We start from the raw sequence: 15,762 nt of genomic DNA, 5'->3' as shown, positions 1-15,762 counted from the left end.
ATATTTTTACATATCCCTCACTAATAAGGTTAATATTGTGTGGGTGTAAAATTTGGGAGCTGTAGGTGTTAAATTAAATGGTTAATTCACGGAAAAAACTGGCGTGGGCTCCTGCGCAATTTTCTCCGCCAGAGTGGGAAACCCAGTGACTGAGGGCAGATATTAATAGCCTGGAGAGGGTCCATGGTTATTGGCCCCCCCTTGGCTAAAAACATCTGCCCCCAGCCACCCCAGAAAAGGCACATCTGGAAGATGCGCCTATTCTGGCACTTAGCCTCTCTCTTCCCACTGCCCTGTAGCAGTGGCATATGGGGTAATAAGGGCTTAATGTCACCTTGCTATTGTAAGGTGACATTAAGCCTGGTTAATAATGGAGAGGCGTCAATAAGACACCTATCCATTATTAATCCAATAGACTGAAAGGGTTAAAAATACACACACATTAAGAATAAAGTATTTTAATAAAAGAAAGAAACACACAGGTTTTAATATCTTTATTGTATGCTCAATCCAAGTGAATCCCTCGTTCTTCTGTACAAAAAATGCTAAATAAAAAAACAACAATATCCCATACCTGTCCGCCGTACAGGAAAAAAGGAAAGGAAAAAGCGCACGGATCTAAATGTAAATGTATAATACGGTCGTAGGTGAATATAGGTAGCACTCACCTTTTATAAATCTTGATATCTTGCAGATAGGTCACTTAGGACCATTAGGTGTTCAAAGGCGGATTTCTTCTGTGGTCGGTATGCTGCAAATCCCTGGTAGCTAGTACGTCACTCAGACCAAGTAACGATAGGAGTGTTATCCAATGAACTTTATACCAGGCTATTTGCGCTCCCGTAGGTGTAGGATCCAAGGATTCTTATTATCCAAAAAAGATATTTAATATTTCTCAAGAAAAAGCCTGGTAACCTCTCCGGTCATATTCCGTTATTCCCATAGAGAATGAGGTCATGTGATGACATCAGAGCCTCTCACCTCTCCGGTAAAGGTACCGTCACATTAAGCGACGCTGCAGCGATATAGACAACGATGGCGATCGCTGCAGCGTCGCTGTTTCGTCGTTGTGTGGTCGCTGGAGAGCTGTCACACAGACAGCTCTCCAGCGACCAACGATGCCGAAGTCCCCGGGTAACCAGGGTAAACATCAAGTTACTAAGCGCAGGGCCGCGCTTAGTAACCCGATGTTTACCCTGGTTACCATTGTAAAAGTTAAAAAAAACAAACACTACATACTTACATTCCGGTGTCTGTCGCGTCCCCCGGTGTCAGCTTCCCTGCACTGTGTAAGCGCCGGCCGTGAGGCCAAGCGGTGACGTCACCGCTGTGCTCTGCTTTACGGCCGGCCGGCGCTGACACAGTGCAGGCAAGCTGAGGCCGGGGGACAGACACCGGAATGTAAGTATGTAGTGTTTTTTTTTTAACTTTTACAATGGTAACCAGGGTAAACATCGGGTTACTAAGCGAGGCCCTGCGCTTAGTAACCCGATGTTTACCCTGGTTACAAGTGAAGACATCGCTGAATCGGCGTCACACACGCCGATCTAGCGATGACAGCGGGTGATCCAGCGACGAAATAAAGTTCTGGCCTTGTAGCTCCGACCAGCGATGTCACAGCAGGATCCAGATTGCTGCTGCGTGTCAAACACAACGATATCGCTATCCAGGACGCTGCAACGTCATGTTATCGTTATCGTTCTAAAGTCGCTCAGTGTGAAGGTACCTTAAGATGGAAGATTATCTCCAGGGTGAGGTTTATTATCCAGTCCACCATCTTGCCTCTGTCCTTATTGATCGCTGACACATTAATCAGGAAGATTCCCGCAGAGACGTTATCAGCAGAGGATCCTTTATTGTAGGAACCTGAATCGAAAAGATGAAATGATAAAAGCAATGTAAACTTTATAGTGAACAATATAGAGAAACATTTAGACTAACCTTCATTTTAACTCTACCATGATTTCTACCACACGGTGGCGCCACACTTGCCCTGCGGACAGCACTTGGGGACGCAGGCACAGTCCTGTTTATCATTAGTGTGGCTGGGATTTGTGGTGCCGCCCAGCAGGGATTCTGTGTCTTACTTCAGAGTGCTGGTATCAGTTGTACTCCACTCTATCTGGGAGTCTTGGGTGGGAACAAATGATGCTTCTGGCTGCAACTCCAATCTCTTGGCTGGTTGGAGAACTACAAGTTGCAGTGATTCCAAGCGAGGCAGCGGAGTGGGGGCTGCATTTTAACTGCCTGGGGCTGCAGATAAGTACATAGTTAAACACAATGGAAGTGCAGTTGGAGCGCCCCCAGACACAGGGCCACAGGTTACTCGGTACCGGTCCTTTCTGTCTCAGTTCTGGGGTTGTCACGGTGGCTGGACCCGGTCCGTGACCCTGCAAAGGGGCGTCCAATAAAAGGGGTGATGATAGTTTGCCAAGGTTTTGTGACGCCACCTGTGGTGTTCGGTCAGGACGACCGACGCTGCTTGGGGTCCGCTGGGGTGATGTTATGGCAGCTAGATGGTATACCTTCCCACAGGTGAAGTATGTCCCCAGGGCTTCCCAGTAAGGTGGATGGTGATGGTGTGAAGTGCAGACAATAACGAGGACACAAGGTTGCAGTCTCTTTACCTCTTTACTGAAGACTTCAGGATCCTCAATCCAGAGCACAGTTAACAGGGCTTTCTGAGACCGGCCGGTCCGATGGGCACATCCAGAGTTCCCTTTGCAGGTGGAAATCAGTGCCTACCACTAGCACCTGTGTGTTGTAGTGCTACCCTGCTGCGCATTCGGAATAGTCCTCACAACTGCTGTTCTCATTCGTTCGTTCTTTCTAATTCGTTCCAGATGTTTCTAGTTCTCCGTCCCCCAGGTATGTTATGGCTAGGACGCACCCGTATGACGGGAAGGCTCGGAGTTCTTCCGGGACCCTAGAGACGCCCCTCTCCACGCGTTGCCCCCTATTTCTGCTTAGGTGATGTAAGGTAGACAGCCAACCTATAATTAACTGTCCTACGGAGTTTGAAGTAAGGCATAGAGTCAGTTACTTCCTCGGTGTTCCGGCCACCGGCTACGCGCCTCAGTAGGATGTTGCCGTTCTCCGGGCACGACTCCTACTGGCTCTCCTTTGTGCTTGATCTCGTTTCTCACTGTTCCACAATATCCTTTGCTTCATGTCTTTTTCTTAGGATACCGCCGCGGGGTAGTGCAGGCGCGGTTCCGTAACGTTCTGTTCTAGTCGCTAGGTACCTGCCAGGTTCCCACGTCTGACAGGGACCCCCCTGAATCTTCCCCCCGCAACACCCCCTGCCACTGGATGTTGCCTGAATCCAACCCAGTCAGCTTCTGACTAACTTCCTATCCAACCCCTAGTTTTACCAGTGTGAGGAGTGGCCTAGTAAATAAAACCTTTTGCTCCCCCTAGTGGCCGGAGTGTGAAGTGTACTGTGTGCTGGTGATACCTGGTCAGATGAACTCCTTTACTGCCATCAGATGTACCATCACTCCCCTTAGTGGCAGAGCGATACTACTGCAACGACCAGGTCTCTGGGGCGCTGCACATTGAACAGCAGGGTGGATTGCTGCTGAGGGGAAAGAGAAAAAAAAAAGATCTCTTTAAATCTTCAGCTTAGCGAGTGTGAGCGAGCTGAGTGTGACCAGAGCGTAAGTGTGAACGGCGGTAAGTGTGACGTGATTCAGTGACTTTGGATTCAGGGAGTTTCCAAGGGAGGAATTACTGAATTGCTGTCTGTATTTCATTAATACTTTGTATTTATTTTTATTTAACGTTTCTGTCTGGTGCAATCCCCATTAGGAAATGTGCTCCACTATTGTTAATGCCATCCAGTGCATATCTTGCCACATGTATGCAGTCCTTGAGCAGCCGATCGAGGGTGCATACTGCTGTGCGAGATGTGAGCACGTTTTGCATTTGGAAACCCAGATTCTGACTCTAAATGTGCAGCTGGCAACACTGAGATCCATAGACAATATGGAGAGGAGTCTTCTGCTCACGGAGCAGACGCTCAATGGGACAGATGAGGGGGGGGATGGTGGGATGGAGCTGCAGTACAGTGGAGCAGCAAGCTGGGTGACAGAAGGCCGGGTAGAGGGAAGAGTGCCAGGGAGGCTAGTCCTGATCTGGAACACCCCAATAAGTTTGCTAAGTTGGCAGATGAGGGGGGTGCCAGTACAGGGGTAGCACTGCTGCAGCCAGGCATGTCCTCTGAAAGCCGGAGGAGTGACTGCTCCAGTAAGGAGGGAAATAGGAGAGCAGGGCAGGCCAGACAGGTGCTGGTTGTGGGCGACTCAATTATCAGGGGAACAGATAGGGCAATCTGTCACAAAGACAGGGATCGTCGCACGGTGTGCTGCCTACCTGGCGCTCGAGTCCTACACATCGCTGATCGGGTGGACAGATTACTGGGAGGGGCTCGTGAGGACCCAGCGGTCATGGCGCACATTGGCACAAATGACAAAGTTAGAGGTAGGTGGAAGGTCCTTAAAGATGATTTCAGGGAATTAGGCTGCAAGCTGAAAGCAAGGACCTCCAACGTGGTATTTTCCGAAATACTGCCTGTACCACGAGACACGCCAGAGAGGCAACGGGAGATTAGGGAGGTTAATAAGTGGCTCAAGAATTGGTGTAGGAAGGAGGGGTTTGGGTTCCTGCAGAACTGGGCCGACTTCTCAGTTGGCTACAGGCTCTACGCTAGGGACGGGCTGCACCTCAATGGGGAAGGTGCAGCTGTGCTGGGGGAGAAAATGGCTAGAAGGTTGGAGGATTGTTTAAACTAGGGATTGGGGGGAGGGTATTCATTTTATAGGAGGGGAAGATAGTGCAGATAGAGACCTGGGCACAAATAAGGAAGATGGGGGTGGCGGTGGCATGGGTGGTGGGGTTAGAACAGTTAATAATTTAAGAAAGAATAGAGGTACAGAGAGGAACATCAAGTGCATGTATACTAATGCCAGAAGCCTCGCCAACAAAATGGACGAATTAGAACTAATGTTGTTGGAGCATAATTATGACATGGTGGGGATATCTGAAACGTGGCTGGACGAGAGCCATGACTGGGCTGTTAACTTGCAGGGCTATAGCCTGTTCAGAAATGACCGTACAGATAAGCGAGGGGGTGGGGTGTGTCTATATGTAAAATCGTCCTTAAAACCCATCCTGCGTGATAATATAGGTGAATTTAATGAAAATGTAGAATCCCTGTGGGTGGAGATAAGGGGGGGGGAAATAATAAATTACTGATAGGGGTTTGTTATAAATCTCCAAAAATAATGGAAGCAATGGAGAATATCCTCATAAAGCAAATAGATGAAGCTGCGACTCAAGGAGAAGTCATTATTATGGGGGACTTCAACTACTCTGAAATAGATTGGGGAACAGAAACCTGCAGTTCCAGCAAAGGTAATCGGTTTTTGACAACTATGAGAGACAATTACCTTTCACAACTGGTTCAGGACCCAACAAGAAGGGGGGCACTGCTAGACCTAATATTAACCAACAGGCCAGACCGCATTTCAAATATATGGGTTGGGGGTCACTTGGGAAATAGCGATCACAAAATAATAAGTTTTCATGTATCCTTTAATAAGATGTGTAGTAGAGGGGTTACACGGACACTAAACTTCAGGAGGGCAAATTTCCAACGGATGAGAGAGGATCTTGGTGCAATTAACTGGGACGATATCCTGAGACACAAAAATACACAAAGAAAATGGGAGACGTTTATTAGCATCCTGGATAGGACCTGTGCACAGTATATACCGTATGGGAATAAACATACTAGGAATAGGAGGAAACCAATATGGCTAAATAGAGCTGTAAGGGGCGCAATAAGTGACAAAAAGAAAGCATTTAGAGAATTAAAGGAAGTAGGTAGTGATGAGGCATTAAATAAATACAAAAAATTAAATAAAGTCTGTAAAAAGCAAATCAAGGCAGCAAAGATTGAGACAGAGAGACTAAAAATAATCCCAAAATTTTCTTTAACTACATAAATAGTAAGAAACTAAAAAATGATAGTGTTGGCCCCCTTAAAAATAGTCTGGGTGAAATGGTGGATGAGGATGAGGAAAAAGCCAATATGCTAAATGACTTTGTTGCATCAGTATTTACACAAGAAAATCCCATGGCAGATAAAATTACTAGTGATAAAAATTCCCCATTAAATGTCACCTGCTTAACCCAGCAGGAAGTGCGGCGTCGTCTAAAAATCACTAAAATTGACAAATCTCCGGGCCCGGATGGGATACACCCTCGAGTACTGCAGGAATTAAGTACAGTTATTGATAGACCATTATTTTTAATCTTTAAAGACTCCATAATAACAGGGTCTGTATCACAGGACTGGCGTATAGCAAATGTGGTGCCAATATTCAAAAAGGGGACAAAAACTGAACTCGGAAATTAGTTACATAGTTATTAAGGTTGAAGGAAGACTATAAGTCCATCTAGTTCAACCCATAGCCTAACCTAACACGCCCTAACATGTTGATCCAGAGGAAGGCAAAAAAACCCATGTAGCAAAGAGCAAGCTCCACATTGGGGAAAAAAATTCCTTCCCGACTCCACATACGGCAATCAGACTAGTTCCCTGGATCAACGCCCTATCAAGGAATCTAGTGTATATACCCTGTAACATTATACTTTTCCAGAAAGGCATCCAGTCCCCTCTTAAATTTAAGTAATGAATCACTCATTACAACATCATACGGCAGAGAGTTCCATAGTCTCACTGCTCTTACAGTAAAGAATCCACGTCTGTTATTATGCCTAAACCTTTTTTCCTCCAAACGCAGAGGATGCCCCCTTGTCCCGGTTTCAGGTCTATGATTAAAAAGATCATCAGAAAGGTCTTTGTACTGTCTCCTCATATATTTATACATTAACATAAGATCACCCCTTAGCCTTCGTTTTTCCAAACTAAATAGCCCCAAGTGTAATAACTTATCTTGGTATTGCAGATCCCCCAGCCCTCTAATAACCTTGGTCGCTCTTCTCTGCACCCGCTCTAGTTCAGCTATGTCTTTCTTATACACCGGAGACCAGAACTGTGCACAGTATTCTAAGTGTGGTCGCACTAGTGACTTGTATATAGGTACAATTATGTTCTCCTCATGAGCATCTATGCCTCTTTTAATGCATCCCATTATTTTATTTGCCTTTGTAGCAGCTGCCTGACACTGGCCACTGAATATGAGTTTGTCATCCACCCATACACCCAGGTCTTTTTCATTGACGGTTTTGCCCAGAGTTTTAGAATTAAGCACATAATTATACATCTTATTACTTCTACCCAAGTGCATGACCTTACATTTATCCCCATTAAAGCTCATTTGCCGTTTATCAGCCCAAGCTTCTAGTTTACATAAATCATCCTGTAATATAAAATTGTCCTCCTCTGTATTGATTACCCTGAGAGTTTAGTGTCATCTGCAAATATTGACATTCCACTCTGTATGCCCCCTACAAGGTCATTAATAAATATGTTAAAAAGAAGAGGGCCCAATACTGACCCCTGTGGTACCCCACTGCTAACCGCCACCCAGTCCGAGTGTGTTCCATTAATAACCACCCTTTGTTTCCTATCCCTGAGCCAGCTCTCAACCCACTTGCACATATTTTCCCCTATCCCCATTATTCTCATTTTATGTATCAACCTTTTGTGTGGCACCGTATCAAAAGCTTTTGAAAAGTCCATATACACTACATCTACTGGGTTCCCTTGGTCCAATCCGGAACTTACCTCTTCATAGAAGCTGATCAGATTAGTCTGACATGAACGGTCCCTAGTAAACCCGTGCTGATACTGGGTCATGAGGTTATTCCTCTTCAGATACTCCAGTATAGCGTCCCTTAGAATGCCCTCCAGGATTTTACCCACAGTAGAGGTTAAGCTTACTGGCCTATAATTTCCGAGTTCAGTTTTTGTCCCCTTTTTGAATATTGGCACCACATTTGCTATACGCCAGTCCTGTGGTACAGACCCTGTTATTATGGAGTCTTTAAAGATTACAAATAATGGTCTATCAATGACTGTACTTAATTCCTGCAGTACTCGAGGGTGTATCCCATCCGGGCATTGTTGAGTATGACACTATCGGCAGTGACTTTGCCATAAGTCGCTGATGTGAAAGTCGCCTTTTGCAGCAGATCCGGCAGTTTTTCCGCATCTGCAGCGTAACGGATCACTTACAGTAAGGCTACTTTCACACTAGCGTTAACTGCAATACGTTAAAATGCGTCGTTTTGCAGAAAAAACGCATCCAGCAAAATATTTTGCTGGATGCGTTTTTTCCCCATAGACTTGTATTGGCGACGCATTGCGACGGATTTGCATACGTCGGTATACGTCTTTCGACGGATGCGTCGAAATTAGGCGACACGTCGTCTGGAAAATCGTAGATTGCAACGTTTTTTGGCTCCGACAAAAAAACGTGTCTCGGCGCATCCATCGGCATGCGTCTTTGGCTACAATGAAAGTCTATGAGCGACGGATGCGTCGAGAGACGTCGTACGACGCAATGCAGCGCTGCAATATGTTTTTTTCTACTGAGCATGCTCAGAAACAGGATTTTTTTAGCTAATTGGCCAGACATCCCCAAATAGACGGATCCGTCGAAATGCTGTATGCGTTGCATACATTTTGCACTTTTTTGACGCATCCGTTTTTTTGGCAAAAAGACGTTTTTGTGACGGTTTGCAGTTAACGCTAGTGTGAAAGTAACCTAACACTGCGTTCGGCCTCATTCATTCCCTATGGGACTTGCGGACATGTGCGGCAAATGCGGTAATTGCAGCAACATAAAAAAAAAAGCTAGCAGTTTTTTTGTCTCACCGCAAGTGCCGCACATGTCCTCAAGTAGCCATCACTACCTGTCCCTGCACCTTGCTAGCTCATCCCTCCCTGATTTAAAACTGCACTATAAAGCTTTAGAAAAACAATGTATTACCTGACATATTCCTATGATAATGAGGCTCCAGGCTACGGCGTAGACTGGGACGGGCAGTCTCCGGGTCTCCATTCTCTCTCTGTGCACACCCTCAGTCCCTGCCTCACTGCCTGTGCACAGACCTCCCTCCACGGGCCCCGGTAATCGCCGCTCGCAGTAGCATACCGGCAGAGGTGTATCTAGGGTTTCTGGCACCTGGGGCAAGAATTCAATTTGTCGCCCCCCCCCAAAGGACATATGCGATTTGCACACTTAGTCATGTACCCACGAGCTCCTCGCACTAATGCTCTCAATGTTCAGTGAAAAACTGAGAAGCAGAAGAGAAGCTCGTTGTCACAGGACCACAAGTATGAAAATCGCCGGCACGAGAGAATCCTGACAGCGTGTAGTTCGCACTGAGAATTTAGAAGTCTGCAGTCACAAAGAATGACTGCAGACTCATTACAAACCTGGACATCCCCTTTAATGCTCCTAACATAAATAAAAACGTGAGAATTACCGTACATACTTGAGTATAAGCCGACCCGAGTATAAGCCGAGACCCCTAATTTTGCCACAAAAAACTGGGAAAACTTATTGACTCGAGTATAAGCCTAGAGTGGGAAATGCAGCAGCTACTGGTAAATTTCAAAAATAAAGATACCAATAAAAGTAAAATGAATTGAGACATCAGTAGGTTAAGTGTTTTTGAATATCCATATTGAATCAGGAGCCCCATATTATTATTATTTATTATTATACTCCATTTATTCCATGGCGCTTTACATGTGAGGGGTATACATAATAAAAACAAGTACAATAACCTTAAAAAATACAAGTCATAACTGGTACAGGAGGAGAGAGGACCCTGCCCACGAGGGCTCACAATCTACAAATATAATTCTCCATACAAAATATGCCCCATATAATGCTGCACAAAGGATAATGATGGCTCCATAAGATGCTCCATAGAATAATATGCCCCATATAATGCTGCACAAAGGTTATTAACGGCCGATAAGATACTCCATAGAATAATATGCCCCGTATGCTGCTGCTGCAATTAAAAAAAAAATAGAATTATTCTTACCGTTAATTCGGTTTCTAGTAACCCACCACGACAGCACACCTGGAGGATGTTACCCCTTTCCTAATAGGGACAGGAAATTACAAGAGGTTAAATAACCCCTCCCTCATCCTCCCCTCAGTGTTATTATAAAGGACCACAGGAGAATGAATGCTTCAAATTATATTTATTCTTTTCAGAACGTATATTAAGCAAAGGGAGGGATTACTCCTGCTGTCGTGGTGGGTTACTAGAAACCGAATTAACGGTAAGAATAATTCTATTTTCTCTAGTAACCCCCCACGACAGCACACCTGGAGCAGTACCCAAGAGTAATTTTTAGGGAGGGACTACAGCGCTAAGGACTTTTTCTCCGAAGGCTAAGTCTTCTTTTGACATCAGGTCAAGCCTGTAATGTTTGGAGAACGTATGGACCGAGGACCACGTAGCCGCTCTGCATATTTGCTCGATGGAAGCACTGGCTTTCTCGGCCCAGGAGACAGCTGTTGCTCTAGTAGAATGGGCTGTGAGCTTTTCTGGTGGTGGAAGGCCTTGAATTTGATAAGCCTCCAGGATTGCTCTTTTGATCCAATTTGCAATTGTGGATCTGGAAGTCTTCTTCCCTTTATTCTGGCCGAGAAGATGAATAAACAGATTTTGATCCTTTCTAATCTTCTCTGATGCATGAAGATAATAGAGTACCATTCTTCGAACATCCAAAGTATGGAAATGTTCCTCTTCCTCATTCTTTGGTTCTTGATAGAATGATGGAAGAATTATCTCCTGCGATTTGTGGAAATCGGAGACGACCTTTGGGAGAAAGGATGGGTCTAATCGTAGGATAAGCCTGTCCTGAAGAATCTTCATATAGGGCTCATTGATTGACAGGGCTTGTAGTTCACCCACTCTTCTGGCTGTTGTTATAGCTACCAGGAAGGTGGTTTTCCAAGCGAGTTTATCCATGGTTATGGAAGATAAGGGTTCAAATGGTGGCAGTGTAAGTCCTTTCAGGACTATATTCAGGTCCCAGGATGGAACTATATTTATGGGTCTTGGAGATATGCGGGATGCCGCCGTCATGAATCTTCTTACCCATCTATGGTTGGCTAAAGACTGGTCAAAATAAGAGCTCAAGGCTGCCACTTGTACCTTGAGGGTGCTGGGTCTGAGACCCTTCTCCAGCCCATCTTGTAGAAAATCCAGGATCTTGGCTAGGTTTGGTTTATCTGGGTTAGGTTGCTCAGGAGCACACCATGTGATGAACGTCTTCCAGATCTTTTGGTAAATAGAATTAGTAACCGTTTTGCGACTTTTTTGTAATGTTTCAATTACCCTCTTTGATAGTCCTCTAGTTCTCAGAATTGAGAATTCAGAAGCCAGGCATTTAGGTGTAGCCTTTTGGGATCTGGATGCAGTATTGGCCCCTGGTAGAGAAGGTCTTTGACCGGTGGAAGTGCCCATCTATCTTTAGACTGATGAGGGCCCCAAACCAACCTCTTTTGGGCCAAAGTGGAGCCACTAGGATCACCTTGAGTTTTTCTGCCCTTATTTTCTGCAGGACTTTTGGTAGGACCGGCAATGGCGGGAACGCGTATGCTAGCGAGAATGTCCATGGCTGGACCAATGCGTCCACAGCTAACCCCAGATTCATCGGATCTAGCGAGAAGAACTGGTCTACCTTTGCGTTCTGACTGTTCGCGAACAAGTCCACTTCTGGCTGTCCCCATCTTTTGACTAGTATCTGAAAGACTTCTGGGTTTAGGCTCCATTCTCCTGGATGGACCTCTGTTCTGCTCAGGAAGTCGGCTTGTACGTTTATCTCCCCTTTTATGTGTAGGGCGGATATGGAGAGAACATGTTCTTCGGCCCACGAAAATATTCTTGCTGATATTCTTTTTAGATCTTCGTGTCTTGTACTTCCCTGGTGGCGAAGGTGGGCAACTGTTGTCATGTTGTCTGAGTATATTTTTAAGTGGGAATTTTGTACAAGAGTTACCGCCGCTTTGAGAACTTCTTCTACTGCTTTTAGCTCTTTGAAATTCGAGGATTGTTGTGCTATTTCGGCTGACCAGAATCCCTGGAATATGTGCTGGTCTACCGTAGCTCCCCAACCTTTTCCACTGGCATCTACTGTTATGGTCACTGCTGGGACCTGCAACCAGGGAACTCCTCTCATTAAGTTCTCTTTTTGTAGCCACCATGTTAATGAGGACTTTACATGCGGTGGTATCCGGATCTTTTTGTCTAGAGAACCTGGGGATCCGTCCCAGCTTGACAGAATATGTGTCTGAAGTATCCTGGTGTGGGCTTGAGCCCATGCCACCATCTGGATGCAAGATGTCATGGTACCTAGAACCGACATGGCCCATCTTAGAGATACTCTCTTCTTGTCCTGCAATGTTCTTATCCTTGATGTAAGCAGGGACCGTTTTTGTTCGGGCAAGAAAGATGTTTGTCTGTGGGAGTCTAATAAGACCCCTAAAAAGATCTTCGTTGTGGACGGAACCATATCCGATTTTTTTGGGTTTATCACCCAACCCAGGGATGACAGGATCTGGACTGTTGTTTGAAGATGTTCCTGTAGAATTGGAACCGTGGGAGCCACTACCAAGAGGTCGTCGAGGTATGGGATTATGCATATCCGTCGACTTCTGATGTACGCCATCACCTCGGACATGACCTTTGTAAAGATCCTTGGAGCTGATGATAGTCCAAATGGGAGGACATTGAACTGGAAGTGGTCTATAACTTCTCCTCTGGTGACTGCAAACCTTAGAAATTTCCGATAGGTTGGATGGACTGGGACGTGATAATATGCGTCCTGTAAGTCGATGGTTGCCATGACGAAGTCTTGCCCTATTAAGGGTGCTGTCGATCTGACGGACTCCATTCTGAATCTTCTGTAGGTTACATATTGATTCAGCGGTTTCAGATTGATTATCATCCGATGGGTTCCGTTTGGTTTCCTTATCAGAAATAGGCTGGAATAATGGCCCTTGTTTCGTTCGTCTTTTGGGACTGTGGAGATCACATTGTTGATTAAGAGATCTTCTATCCCAGTTATCAGGGTGGACTGTAGCTTCGGTGTTGATAACGTTGTAGTTTTCATTCTTTTTTGGGGATATGATGTAAACTCTATTTTCATCCCCTCTTTGACCAATCTTAAGGTCCACTGATCCACACCGATCTCTTGCCAGACTGGGAGGAAGTTCGAAATCCGACCCCCCACTATGACGGCGTCATTGCTTTCTCTGGTTTTGGGGTTGTGAAAGAAAAAGATTCCTGTCTTTCCCTCCTTTCGGATAGCTCCAGCGACCTGTTTTACCCTTTCCTCTGTATTGAGGAGTATGCTACTGCTGAGCGCGGAAGGGTCTTTTCCTAGGGTTTCTAGGTTCTGGTAAGGTCTTTTTCTTGTCTGAAGCCTTCTCCAAAAGGTCATCCAAGGCTGGTCCAAACATATACTTTCCTTTAAAAGGAATAGAACACAGCCTCATCTTGGAAGTCATATCCCCAGACCAGGATCTTAGCCAGAGTGCACGCCTTACCGAGTTTGACAGTGCGGATGATCTCGCCGTCACTCTCACGGATTCTGCAGAAGCATCTGCTAAAAAGCCTGTTGCTTTCTGGAAGATAGGCAAGGAGGCTAGAATATCTTCTCTCGGGGTACCTGAGGACAAGTGCTCCTCTAGCTGCCCCAGCCAGCGATGCATCGATCTAGCCACGCAGGTGGATACTGAATTGATGTTCAGTAAAGACGCTGATGTTTCCCACGACTTCCTTAGTAGTCCGTCCATTTTACGTTCCAGAGGGTCTCTCAGTTGGGAGGCATCCTCGAATGGTAGCGTGGTCTTTTTGGCTACTCTGGCAATCTGGACGTCCACTTTTGGAACTTCAGACCAGCATGACGCTGTCTCAGCATCCACAGGAAATCTGTCTTTGATTTCTGCTGGAGTAGTCAGCTTCTTTTCTGGGGATTCCCACTCGTCCAGAACTAAATCCCGGATGTTTTGGTGAATAGGAAACACCTGACGCTTCCTAGAACGAAGTCCTCCAAACATCTCTTCTTGCACTGACTGGGCCGTCTTCTCTTCCTCAACCTCCATAGTTTTCCTTACAGCCGTAAGGAGTTCTTCTATATCAGATGAAGAGAAGTAGTATCTCTCTTGCTGGACAGTTTCAGAGTCCAGGGATAATTCACCCTCCTCTGGGGGTTCGTCCGACGTCTCTCCTTGAGAGTCCTCCTGCTCTTCCTCCTGTGGATTAAGTTTCCTTTTCTTAGCCTCAGGAGGGGCACTAGGAGATGGTGTAGGCTGGGAAAGAATGGCCAGAGATGTTTTCATCTCCTGCTGGATTAAGGTTTTAATCTCTTCTATCAGGGATGGCTGTTCCTCTCTGATTATTTTGTCTGTGCATTCTTTGCACAATGATTTCTTGTATGAAGAGGACAGCTTCTTCATACAAACTGCCCATTTGCGGGTAGTTTTTGTTTTACTTCCTGATGTGGGTTCCTTGTCCCCCTAAAAAGGAAGGGGAGAAGGAATCATAAGACTACAACCCACATCAGGGAATGGACACCCTGGGCCAGATTACTTACTGGGGCCGGGATGGTACTGGGATCTGCAAGAGCAGAGCGCGAGGCAGACGTCTCCATGATTTCACCACACTGTGGTCTTACCTGAGACGTCTTCTTGTCCGGGGCTCTTAAATAGGCGACCGGACACAGCACCTGTCCTCCTGTGAGAGGACCTCCTCCTCCAATGTCCGGATGTGGGGGGAGAAACCGCCGATATCCACGCTGTCATGCGTTCCAGCGTGGAACGCAAAAGGAGCCTCCTGAGTACTGAAGCCGGCCGGCGTCTGACGTCACTTCCTGCCGCCGGCTTCAGACCGGAAGCCCTCATCGCGCGCACAGCGCTGGAGGAGAACAGGGGCTGGAGAGCTCAGGGAGGCCTCCAGCCGAAGAATGCCGCCCAGACCTTGCCTTATCGGTGCGGACTGGTGGCGGAAGTCCCGAGTCCGGAGAGACGGGAGCAGCGCTCGGGGAAGAGAGGTAAGTCTGCTCCCCAGCTGCCCGGCATAGAATCTCTATTCCCCCCGGTGACCGCTGCCGGCACAGCACACCTGGGATGACCTCTTCATCCCTAGTAGGGACAGGAAAAAACACTGAGGGGGAGGATGAGGGAGGGGTTATTTAACCTCTTGTCATTTCCTGTCCCTATTAGGAAAGGGGTAACATCCTCCAGGTGTGCTGTCGTGGGGGGTTACTAGAGAAAAAATTATATACTCACTTGGCCAGGTGTCGGTGTCCAGAGCAGGCGGGGACACCAGCGCGCTATGGGTGCCAGTGAGTGAGTATGATGTCTTCAAGAAGGTGGGTGGGCAGCCGACCCAGGACTTAAAATCAAAAACTTGCTCACGTGCCACCCCCGCATCCTGGCGCCCTAGGCATATGCCCTGAAGTGCCTAGTGGCAAATACGGCCCTGCCTGGTACCACGCCCTCTCGTCTACCACGTGGATGTCTTTGGAAAAGATGAGAAAACTTTTTTTTAGTGGATTGGAGAAAACTTGACCCCAAAGAAAAGTTGTGAGAGTCCAAGGGATATATTCTTGCCTCACTTCCTCTGCATAAGTTCCTCAAGGGCTTGAAGATGAGGGGACGTACGCGGGGCTACTGAAACGCCACCATCCCTGCGTTCCTCCTCCTCTCCCCGGCAGGGATGCTGACATGCTCACCATCCTGGCAGCGCTCTTGT

Source organism: Ranitomeya imitator, chromosome 1, assembly GCF_032444005.1.
Source record: "Ranitomeya imitator isolate aRanImi1 chromosome 1, aRanImi1.pri, whole genome shotgun sequence".
Classification (NCBI taxonomy): domain Eukaryota; kingdom Metazoa; phylum Chordata; class Amphibia; order Anura; family Dendrobatidae; genus Ranitomeya; species Ranitomeya imitator.
This window is presented reverse-complemented; position numbering follows the sequence as displayed.